This window comes from Microtus ochrogaster, chromosome X, assembly GCF_000317375.1.
Source record: "Microtus ochrogaster isolate Prairie Vole_2 chromosome X, MicOch1.0, whole genome shotgun sequence".
Classification (NCBI taxonomy): Eukaryota; Metazoa; Chordata; class Mammalia; order Rodentia; family Cricetidae; genus Microtus; species Microtus ochrogaster.
The window spans coordinates 55,647,551-55,658,694 of NC_022026.1; the positions used below are offsets into that span (position 1 = coordinate 55,647,551).

Here is an 11,144-nt window from a genome sequence, read left to right on the forward strand (position 1 = left end):
GTTATACTTCTCATCCATTTCTATAAGGGCATTTTTCACATGTTGTTTAAGGGACTCTATTGCTTTCATAAAGTCAATTTTTTCCACTTCTTCTGTGTTAGGGTGTTCAAAAACTTCTGTTGTAAGATCATTGGGTTCTGGTGTTTTCATATTGTTTTTCAGATTATTGGGTGAATTCTTGCCTTGGCGCCTGCCCATCTCCTCCTATCAATGCTATCTAATGGGTTTTTTAGAACTGGTTCAGGTTTCCCTGCTGGCCAGGTGCTCCTCTTACAAAATGCCCTCGCTCTGTTTCCTGGTTCCTGCTGGGGGGGGCAAGGTCCCTCTCGCCCCTCAGAAGGGTCTTCAGGAATAGGGCCTGGCTCCTCCTTTGCCAGGGACCTCCCCAACCAAAGGCCTACCTCTTTGGTTTAATTGTAGTGGGGCAATCTGCTCTCAGTGTTGTGCACGGTCCCTGCAGCCTGTGTCTGCTGTCACGATGGTTCCCGCCACCTGTGGCCTGCGTCCTCTGCTGCCGCTCAGGTCCCAGCCGGTCCCCACCGGCTGCGGGGGGGGTGTCTTCCGTTGGCCTCCGCGACCGGGTTCCGTTCGCCTCCACGACCGGGTTCCGTTCCGTTCGCCTCCGCGACCAGGTTCCGTTCCCAAGATTCTTTTTAAAATAGAAAAATAAATTTTAAAAAGAAATTATTGATGTGTGGGTATGCATCCTACAGATTTAAAATAGTTCTGACTGATTCTTTTTCTTATATAATAGCTTTGATTTGTGATTCTTTTAAAATTTCATTAGATTATATTTTGGGATAAAAAAAGTGATTGATCCTTTATTTTTACCACCAATTGCAGCCTGCCAGTAAAAGAATGCCTTGCTTACTACATTCTGTTAATCTGTAACTCTTTGTTTGGGTATGAATGTACTTGTTGGGAAATTTTGTTTTCACCTGTCATACATAAAATGTTTAATCATGTAAGGGATATGGAAAATATGCTCTTATTTTCTTGTATTCATTGTAATTGTTCACTTGAAAAATGGAGTGTAACCACATTTTAATTGTTATACTGCTTGAGAGATTTGCTGTGGTATATAAGCTATAAGGGGAAGATTAAAGACAGAAGAAGGAAAACATCAAGTGTGAGAGAATATGGAAGTCTAAAGGTAGAATTAGGAGAAAAATATAAAGAAAGAAGATAGAGTGGGAAGGAAAACATCAAGACTGAGAGATTTAGGAGGAAGACATTAAGAGAGCTGGAAAGAAAACATCAAGAGAAACAGACGAGACATTTCAGGCTAGAGATAATAGAAGAGAATAAAGACGTCAAATAAATAACACAGATGAAAGGGGGAAACCATCAAGAGAATTGTGAGCATCTTTCTCTTAACATCCTCAGAGAAAAAAGTCATCATACGTGCCAACTCCATGGATTTCTTTCAAGCCCTGGCCTGCTGAAGGCTCACCCCAGAGCATCGATAGATTGTCAGCTTTATGAGTTCCCTGGTGGAATTTCTAGGATCACTTATGTAAACAATCCTGTCATCTGAAAAATCCAATTCTTTGACTTCTTTCTTTCCTATTTGATCTCCTGCGTTTGACTTATTATTGCTCTAGTTTAGACATCAAGTACTCTATTGAATAGGAATGGAGACTGTGGATAGCCTTGTCTTGTTCTTGATTTTAGTGGAATTGCTTTGAGTTTCTCTCCCTTTACGCAGATGGTGGCTACTCACTTGCTGCAAGCTGACTTTACTATGTCAAGGGATGTCCCTTACATCCTCAATAGTTCCAATGTATTTTTGTTCATTTATTAAGATGGTCATATGGTTTTTGTCATTCTGTCTCTTTACATGGTGGATTATGTTTATTGATTTTTCTATATTGAACCACCCCAGCCATTCTAGGATGAAGCCTACTTGATCATGGTAGATGGGCTTTTTGATGTGTTCTGGACTCTGTCTGCAAGTATATTGTTAATTATTTTTGCTTCTATGTTCATAAAAGAAATTGATCTGAAATTCTGTTTCATATTTTTGTATTTGTGTGGTTTGGATAGCAGGGCAACAATGACCTCATATAATGAACTTCTGTGCTAAAACCATTTAACCAAAACTTTGATTTTACTGGGAGATTGTTAATGATTGTTGCTAAATCCCCAGGGATTACAGGTCTACTAACATTATTTATCTGATTTTGATTTCTTTACCTTTGGTTAGTGGTACCTTTTGAGAAAAATATCCATTTCTTTTATGTTTTCCAAGTTGGTGGCATACAGGTTTTTGAAATATGTACTTATGATTCTCTGCATTTCCTAAGTGTCTGCTGTTTTATCCTCCTTTTCATTTCATATTTTGTTAATGTGGATCTTCTATCTCTGCTTTTTAGTTTGTTGGCATAAAAATTTGTCTATCTTGTTGAATTTTTAATGAATCAACACTTTTATTTATTTTCACTCTGTTTCTATTTTGTTGGTTGCTACCCTCAGTTTGATTATTTAGTGCCATCTGCTCCTCTTGGATGTGCTTACTTCTTTTGTTCTAGAGCTTTCTGTTGTGCTGTTAAGTGGCTAGTATATGGACTGCCACCCTCCCCTCCCCTGTTTTTTTTCTTGTAGGCGCCTAGTGCTATGAAATTTCCTCTTACCACCACCTTCATTGTGTCTCATAAGTTTGAGGATGCTGTGTATTCATTTTATTGAGTCAGAATGTGTTTAATTTCCTCGTGAATTTCATAGACAATGCACTTTCATTCATTAGTGCTGTTGTTCTGTTTCCATGAGTCTGCAGGCTTTGTGTTGTTCCTAATATTCAGATTTAACCTGTGGTGGTCTGATAGGATGTGGGGAGTTGTTTAACTTTTCTTGTATCTGTTCAGACTTGCTTTCTGATGGAGGATGTGGTCAGTTTTGGAGAAAGTTCCATGAGGTCCTGAGATGAAGATATATTCTTGCGTTTTGGTGAAATGGTCTGTAAATATCTGTTAAGTCCATTTTGGTTTAAGATGTCTATTGCCTCAAGCATTTCTGTTTTTTTTTGGGGGGGTGGTTTTTTTTTGTCTGAATGGCTTCTCTGTTTAGTAGGAATGGGGTATTAACATTTCCCACTACCAGTGTGTAAGGATCAATATGTGATTTAAGCTGTAGTACTGTTTCTTTTAGAAAACTGTGTGCCGCTGTGTTTGGTTTGCAGTAGATGATAAGAGCTGCAATGACCCCTATGTGGAGCATCGTTCACTATGTCTTCTGGTCGGTTTTCACTTGAGGTCCATTTTGGTAGCTATTCAAGTGACTACACCAGTTTGCTTCATGTGTCCATTTTCAGGGAATAACTTTTTCCAACCATTTACCTGGAGATGCTGTCTTTTCTTGAATGCACAGGAAATGTGGATATGTTTTTTGCATCTTTTGTGTTAGTCTGTTTCTTTTTGGGGGGAATTGAAACCATTGATATTGAGAGATACCAATGACTAACAATGCTTGATTTCTGTGATTTTGTTAGTGTTCATGGTGCAATATGTGTGAGTATGTGTGTGTTCCTTCTTTTGATTTTTCTGGAGAGAGATTATTTACTTCCGGTGTATTCTTGGGCTAACCAGCAGTTAGCCTTCTCATATTGGGGGCTTTCTTCTATCTCTTTCTGTAGGGCTGGATTTGTAGGTAGATATTGTTTAAATTTCATTTTATAGTGAAATATTGCATTGTCTTTCGATGGTGATTGAAATTTTCTCTGGGCACAGTATTTTGGGCTGGTATCTATGGTTTCTTAGAGTGTGCAGCAACCTGCCAAGGCCTTTCCAGCTTGTAGAGCCTCTATTAAGATAAGGTAAAATTCTAACAGGTCTGCCCTTATATGTTACTTGGTCACTTTCCCTTCCAGCTTTTAGTATTCTCTATTTCTTCTGTATATTTATTGCTTTGATTATTATATGGTTCCTGAATCATCCATTTCTAAAATTCCCCAAGTTTTAGTTTTCTTTATCTATTCTGTCTCTAATTTCAGGTCTTGAACAGTTTTATTCATTTTCTTACACTGTTTTTTTGTGTTTTCCCAGATTTCTTTAAAGAATTTCTTTCTTTTCCTTTATTAGGATCTCTATAATCATTATACCTGCTGTTTTCAGATCTTTTCCTTGTTCTTCAGCTGTGTTGGGATATTCAGGGCCTGCTATGCTGGGAAAGCTGTGCTCTAGTGGAGTCTCGTTGCCCTGGCTGTTATTGATTGTGCTTTCATATAGGCATCTAGGCAACTGGGATTGGAAAGGCTGTAATTCTAGATGTGGCTATCTAATCTTGTCTTCACTGGGTGGGTATTTTGTTTCTTAGTGGCTGTTCCCTCTTGGATTTCCAGACAGTATGATGGGATGGCTGAGTGTTGCCTGATTTCCTGGACTGTTCAAAGGGTGTGTTGACATGCAATGCCTGTTGGTATGGGAAGCTGGGATATCGGGATGAGTTTGGGGAGGGAGACTTGGAGAGGGAGGTCTTTAAGATCCATGGAATTAGGCCAAAGAGGAGAGGGAACCACAGCATGTGTCTAGCTACAGAGCCTGGGATGAGCCTGGTAGGATCAGATCCCAGAAGCGGAGTAGAGGTGTGTGTCTTCCTTCATTGTACTTGTTGGCCTGGGAGGAGTTGTCCTTGGGTTATCAGCAGTGCATGTTGGAGATGGGCTGTAAACCAAAGAATCAAGTGTAGGGAGTGAGGTTGGAAGGGTAAGATGTGTAGGAAACACAGTAGATGGGGCAGGGCACAGGGAAGCTAGTCATGCATGTTCTGATGTAGAGCTGGGAATGAAACTCGGGATTAGGTGTGAGTTAGTGGGGGGAGAGAGAAAAAGGTCTGCAGGTAGTTTTGCTGGTCTTCCCATATGTCCCTCTTGTCTGCCTGGAACACAAAATTTCTGCCAACCACTTGAAACATTCTTCTAGTATTCCCAGTCCAGAGAGCTTTGGATTGGGTAGCATCTCATAATGGGCACTTTGATAGAACAAAAAATTGGTCACTGAAAAAGCAGGGGATAAACCCGGACTCTCTGAATATGGCGGACAATGAGGGTTGCTGAGAAGCCAAGGACAATGGCACTGGGTTTTGATCCTACTTCTTGTTCTGGCTTTGTGGGGGCCTAGCCAGTTTGGATGTTCACCTTTCTAGACCAGGATGGAGGGGGGAGGACTTTGGACTTTCCGCAGAGCAGGGAACCCTGACTGCTCTTCAGACTTGAGAGGGAGGGGGAGAGAAGTGGGGGGAGGGCGGGAGGAGTGTGAGGCTGGGAGGAGGTGGAAATTTTTTTCTCAATAAAAAAAAGAACACATAATACAATAAAAAATGGAGTACAGACTTAAACAGAGAACTCTCAACAAAGAAATCTAAAATGGCTGAAAGATTCTTAAGGAAATGTTCAAGATCCTTAGTCATCAGAGAAATGCAAGTCAAAATAACTCTGAGATTCCATCATATATCTGTAAGAATGGCCAAGATCAAAAACACTGATGACAACTTAGGCAGGAGAGGTTGTAGGGAAAAGGGAACACTTGTCTGTTGGTGGTGGGAATGCAAGCTGGTACAGCCCCTTTGGATGTCAGTGTGGCAATTTCTCAGAAAATTAGGGAACAACCTTCCTCAAGACCCAGTAGTACCACTTTTGGGTATATAGCCAAAGGATGTTCAATCATGCCCCAGGGACCTGTGCTCAACTATGTTCATAGAAGCTTTGTTTGTCATAGCAAGAACCTGGAAACAACCTAAATGCCCCTTGACCAAATAATGGATAAGGAAATGTGGTACATTTACACAATGGAGTATTATACAGCAGAAAAAATAATTACACCTTGGATTTTGCAGGAAAATGGATGGAGATAGAAAACATCATTTTAAGTGAGGTAACCCAGACCCAGAAAGACAATTATCACATGTGTTCATTCATAGGAGGTTTTTAAACATAAAACAAAAAAAGCCAGTCTACAAACCAGAATCCCAGAGAACTTAGGCAAAAATGAGGACACCAAGAGAGACTTACATAGATCTAATCTACATGAGAAGTAGAAAAAAATCTCCTGATTAAATTGGGAGCATAGGGACCTTGGGGAGGGCTGAAGGGGGGAAGAGAGTAGCAGGGATCGGAGCAGAGAAAAATGTAGAGCTCAATAAAAATCAATAAAACAGGAAAAAAACAATACAAATTTCCACTCCCTCCCATCCTCCCATTCCTTCTACAACATGCCTACCTAAAAGAGGGTATGGCACTTTCTTTTGAAGGAGGTCTAAGGCCCTCCCTACTTCTAGGCTAAGTAAGATATACATCCAAAGAGAATAGTATCCCAAAAGTCCACTCATTCAGCAGAGATAAATCCCAGTGGCACTGCTAGTGGTTCCTAAGTCACCCCATATATACAGCTGTCAACCACATTCAGATGGGCTAGTTTGGTCCTATGCTTGTTACTTCCCAGTCCAACTAGATTTGGTGATCTCCCATTAGCTCAGGAAAACTGTTTCAGTGGATATAAACCCTTCATGGTCTTGACCTCTTTGCACGTATTCTCATTCTGTCTACTCTTCAACTGGACATTGGGAACTCAGTCTAGTGCTCCATTTTCTGGTATCTTCTTCAATTTCTTTCTTCAAAGATTTAAATTTCTTGTAAAATAGGTCTTTTGCTTCCTTGGTTATTGTTACCCCAAGATATTTTACATTATTTTGTAGTTCTTGTGAAAGGTGATGTTTCTCTGATTTTTCTCACAGCTTCTTTACCATTTGTGTATTGGAGGGCTACTTATTTTTTTTTTTGGTTGATTTTTTATCCTGCCACATCAATGAAGGTTATTATTAGCTGTAGGAGTTCTCTGGTAGAGTTTTTTGGGGTCACTTATATACACTATCATATCATCTGCAAATAGCAAAAGTTTGACTCAATCCTGAATATCTATACCCCTAATATAAGAGCACAAACATATGTGAATGAAACGTTACTAAAACTTAAATCATACCTCAAATCCTACACACTAATAGTAGGAGACTTCAACACTCCACTTTTGCCAATGGTCAAGTCAATCAGATAGAAACTTAATGGAGGAAAAAGATAACTAGGAGATGTAATGGATTAAATGGACTTAACAGACAACTATAGAACATTCCATCCAACAAAAATGAGTATACTTTCTTCTCAGCACCTCAAGGAAGCTTCTCTAAAATTGTTCACATACTCAGTAACAAAGCAAACCTACACAGATACAAAAAAAAAATTGGATTAACCCCCTGTGTCTTTTTTGTTTTTTTAATTGATTTTTATTGAGCTCTACATTTTTCTCTGTTCCCCTCCATGCCTCCCCCTTTCAACACTTGCCAAGGTCATAATGCTCTCAATTTACTCAGGATATCTTGTCTTTTGCTACTTCCCATGTAGATTAGGTCTATGTATGTCTCTCTTCGTGTCTTAATTGTGATCCAAGTTTTCTGGGATTGTGGTTTGTAGGCTTGTTTTCTTTGCTTTATATTGAAAAACCACTTATGAGTGAGTACATCTGATAATTGTCTTTCTGGGTCCAGGTTACCTCACTCAAAATGATGTTTTCTAGATCCATCCATTTTTCTGCAAAGTTCAAGATGTCGTTATTTTTTTTTTCTGCTATGTAGTACTACATTGTGTAAATGTACCACATTTTCCTGATCCATACTTTCATTGAGTGGCATTTGGTTGTTTCTAGGTTCTGGGTATGAAAAACAATACTGCTATGAACATAGTTGAACACATGTCCTTGTGGCATGATTGAGCATCCTTTGGATATATACCCAAAAGTGGTATTACTGGTGAAAGACCCCAACCCTAGTCTCCAAATTAAGATGTTTTTATGATCAAATGGGCCAGGGCAAAACAGGATATCTGTGGGCGGCAGAAGCAGTCTTGAGACTGGTTGCACTGCCAAAAAGGAAAAACACCGGTCCTTTGTGTAATCTATCAAAACCTGAGGGGGCAGAAACTGGATGAAACTGGCTTGATCTAGACTTGTTTTTGTCCTGATGTTGACCCACCCCATATGTTAATTTGAATTGACCAATGATGTTGCTATTGCTATGCTTCCCCATTATGTAACCCAGAGACCCTATAAATACTTGCTGAAAAAATACACGGGGGGGGGCTCAGTAGCATGAGAGTACTGAGTCACCCATAGGTGCCTTTGACAATAACAAAAAATCCTCTTGCTGTTTGCATCCATTGGCCTGGCTTATTGAGTCTGGTGGATCCTTCCCCGAAACCCTAGAAATTAAGGTCTTTCAACTGGGTCTTGAGGAAAGTTGCAAACCAAAACAACTCTGATATTTCATCTTATATCTGTAAGAATGGCCAAGATTAAAAACAGTGATGACAGTTGGAGAGGTTGTGGTGCAAAGGGAACACTTCTGCATTGCTGGTGGGAATCCAAGCTGGTACAGCCCCTTTCAGTGTGATGATTTCTCAGAAAATTATCAAACCCCTGTGTCATATTGAATCACCAGGGATTAAAGTTAGAATTTAACAACAATATTATTCCCAGAAAGCCTACAAATTCATAGAAATTCAACAGTCAGCTACTGACCCAAACCTGGGTCAAGGAAGATATAAAGAAAGAAATTGGTCATTCTTGAATTCAATGAAAATGAAGACACAACATATCCAAACCTATGGGACATTATGAAAGCAGTGTTAAGAGGAAAGTTCATAGCACTTAGTGCCCACATAAAGCAAACAGAGAAAGAGCACATTAGTGGCCTGTTTCCTGTGCAAAATGTAGAAGCCTCAATTCCTCTACAGTACCATATCTGCCTGCACAACACCATAGTCCCAACCGTCATGCTTCCTGCTCTGATGAGAATGGACGAAACCTCTGAAATTAAGCCAGTACCTTAATTAAATGATTTTCTTCATCTTTATAAGAGTTCTTGTGATCATGCTGTCTCTTTACTTGGGAGGCAGAGTAAGGCAGATCTCTGTGAGTTCAAGGCCAGCCTGGTCTACAGAGCAAGTTCCTGGATTGGCTCCATAGCTACTGAGAAACCATGTCTTGAAAACCCCCAAAAGAAACTTTAACTAAGACAAAGGCTGAGCAAGCTATGAGGAATAACATACCACATGACCTGATAACCATCCACTATGTTAAATCTCTTAATGTTTCCCACAGAGTCATACTGGGAACTGCGCCTTTATAATATAAACCTTTAAAGAATATCTAAGATACAAACTACAGAATATTTCTCATCATTTTAGTAATCGTGTATTTAGAAATTTGTTCAACCTCATCTTTGATGTATATGGAGTTAAGGGAAGCCTGGACACATATATGGGGTCCAAGCTGCACAGCTGCCATGAGAGGCTTGATTGAGAACACCCAAAGGAGTAGGCCTGAGTTTCCATTCCCTGGCAAGCAGCACAAGATTCCAGGGAAAGCCATAAGCTGATATCATCCAGGGACAGGGCAGTATCTAAGGACAAGTACCTGACATTCTGAATATACTAAATGTTCTGTAAGATTAAATGAAATCACCAGATTCCTTGAACCCAGAACTCACCTATTCCCTTCCCCAAAATACCCCTAGACAAATGACAGTCAGTCAGGGTTTGAAACCTGAAAACTCCCTCACCCCCAACCTCTGCTATGATAAAAATCCTACCCCACCAGGACTGGACCTCTCCATTTGCACTGCCGCATTGGACACACAAGAGGGTCCCAGCTCAGACTTGAATGAATAAAGGCTCTTTGCTTTTGCATAGGGATTTGCCTTAGTGAAGTTCTTGGGGGAATGCCACAATCTGGGTATAATAGTATACTTGCTAGAATTTGATTTTAAAATACAATATGAATATTCTAAATATTTGTTTGTAACCATTTTTAACAATTTTTTTCAATTTATCTTTTTCCTATTTTGTTACTTGTAATACGAAAAATAAAGGTTATATGTTCAGCATTTTGCTTAGTGATTCCCTCAGATAATGGAGGAGAGGTGATTCTTGTCAAAGCATAATACAATCATGCAAAAAAGTCACAATGACACCTTTTAAAATGACTAGTTAATTAACAGTAATAATAATGTTAAAAGAGGAATTTTCTCAAATTAATACCAAAGTTTATTGTTGTAACTTTACAAAAAGCAGTGGATGAGAGAAAGACACCATGTGACAGAGCTCAGGTGGAGGGGTTTTTATTGGGCGAAAATGAATGGGAAAGTGGGGGGAGAGGGGAGACCAGTCTCAGGGGATAGGAGAGGTAAAAGAGAGGAGAGAGAGATAGAAAGAGAAAAAGAGAGAGGGGGAAGGAGGGAGGGAGGGAGGAAGGAAGGAAGGAAGGAAGGAAGGAAGGAAGGAAGGAAGGGAATTAGGAAGAGACAGGAGGTGGGCAAGGCCCACCATTTAAAAAGGAACATAGCAAACATTCAGAGGAGGTGCTCTTAGTTGCTGTAGCTGAGGACTTACCCTGTCAGGAGGACCTCAAGTGCATGTCAGTGCAGATGTCTGAATTCATTCCTTACCAGTTTTGTTTTATATTCAATATAACAGAGTTCAGCTAAGTTGACTATCATTTTGTAATAAGTACCATTTTGAACAGTTTCCAATAGCATGTTCCTCATTTTGTGGAGATTTCATGAAAATCACCTTTAATATGCATTTTAAATTGCTGTCTGTACAAAGACGTGTAGACTTGTTCTACCAAGAGTTTCAAAATCCATCTGACATTTTTCCAGTTCCAAAGCTTCATATTTTTAGTGTGTATCATAGCTTGTTACAGTATGGCCAAGTACGAAGATATTTATCAATTCTAAGATATACCATAATGCTCTCCTTTTATGATTTCATGATTACCATGATGGTACAGTTACAGGGTTATAAAAAGAAATCTATTTACATATATGCCTGCAGGCTAGAAGAGGGCACCAGACCTCATTACAGATGGTTGTGAGCCACCATGTGGTTGCTGGGAATAGAACTCGGGTCCTTTGGAAGAGCACGCAATGCTCTTAACCGCTGAGCCATCTCTCCAGCCCAGCAGAAGAAAGGAGAACCTGAGCAAAGAAGTCGGGACCACGAGGGGTGCACCCACCCACTGAGACAGTGGATCTGATCTACTGGGAGCTCACCAGGGCCAGCTGGACTGTGACTGAAAAAGCATGGGATGAAACCGGACTCTCTG

At 40.0% G+C, this 11,144-nt stretch overlaps 1 pseudogene; it reads left to right on the top strand.

Annotated features, from left to right (window-relative positions):
- The first annotated feature begins 478 nt into the window (after positions 1 to 478).
- LOC102001480 overlaps positions 479 to 11,144 on the top strand; it is a 14,594-nt pseudogene continuing 3,928 nt past the window's right edge.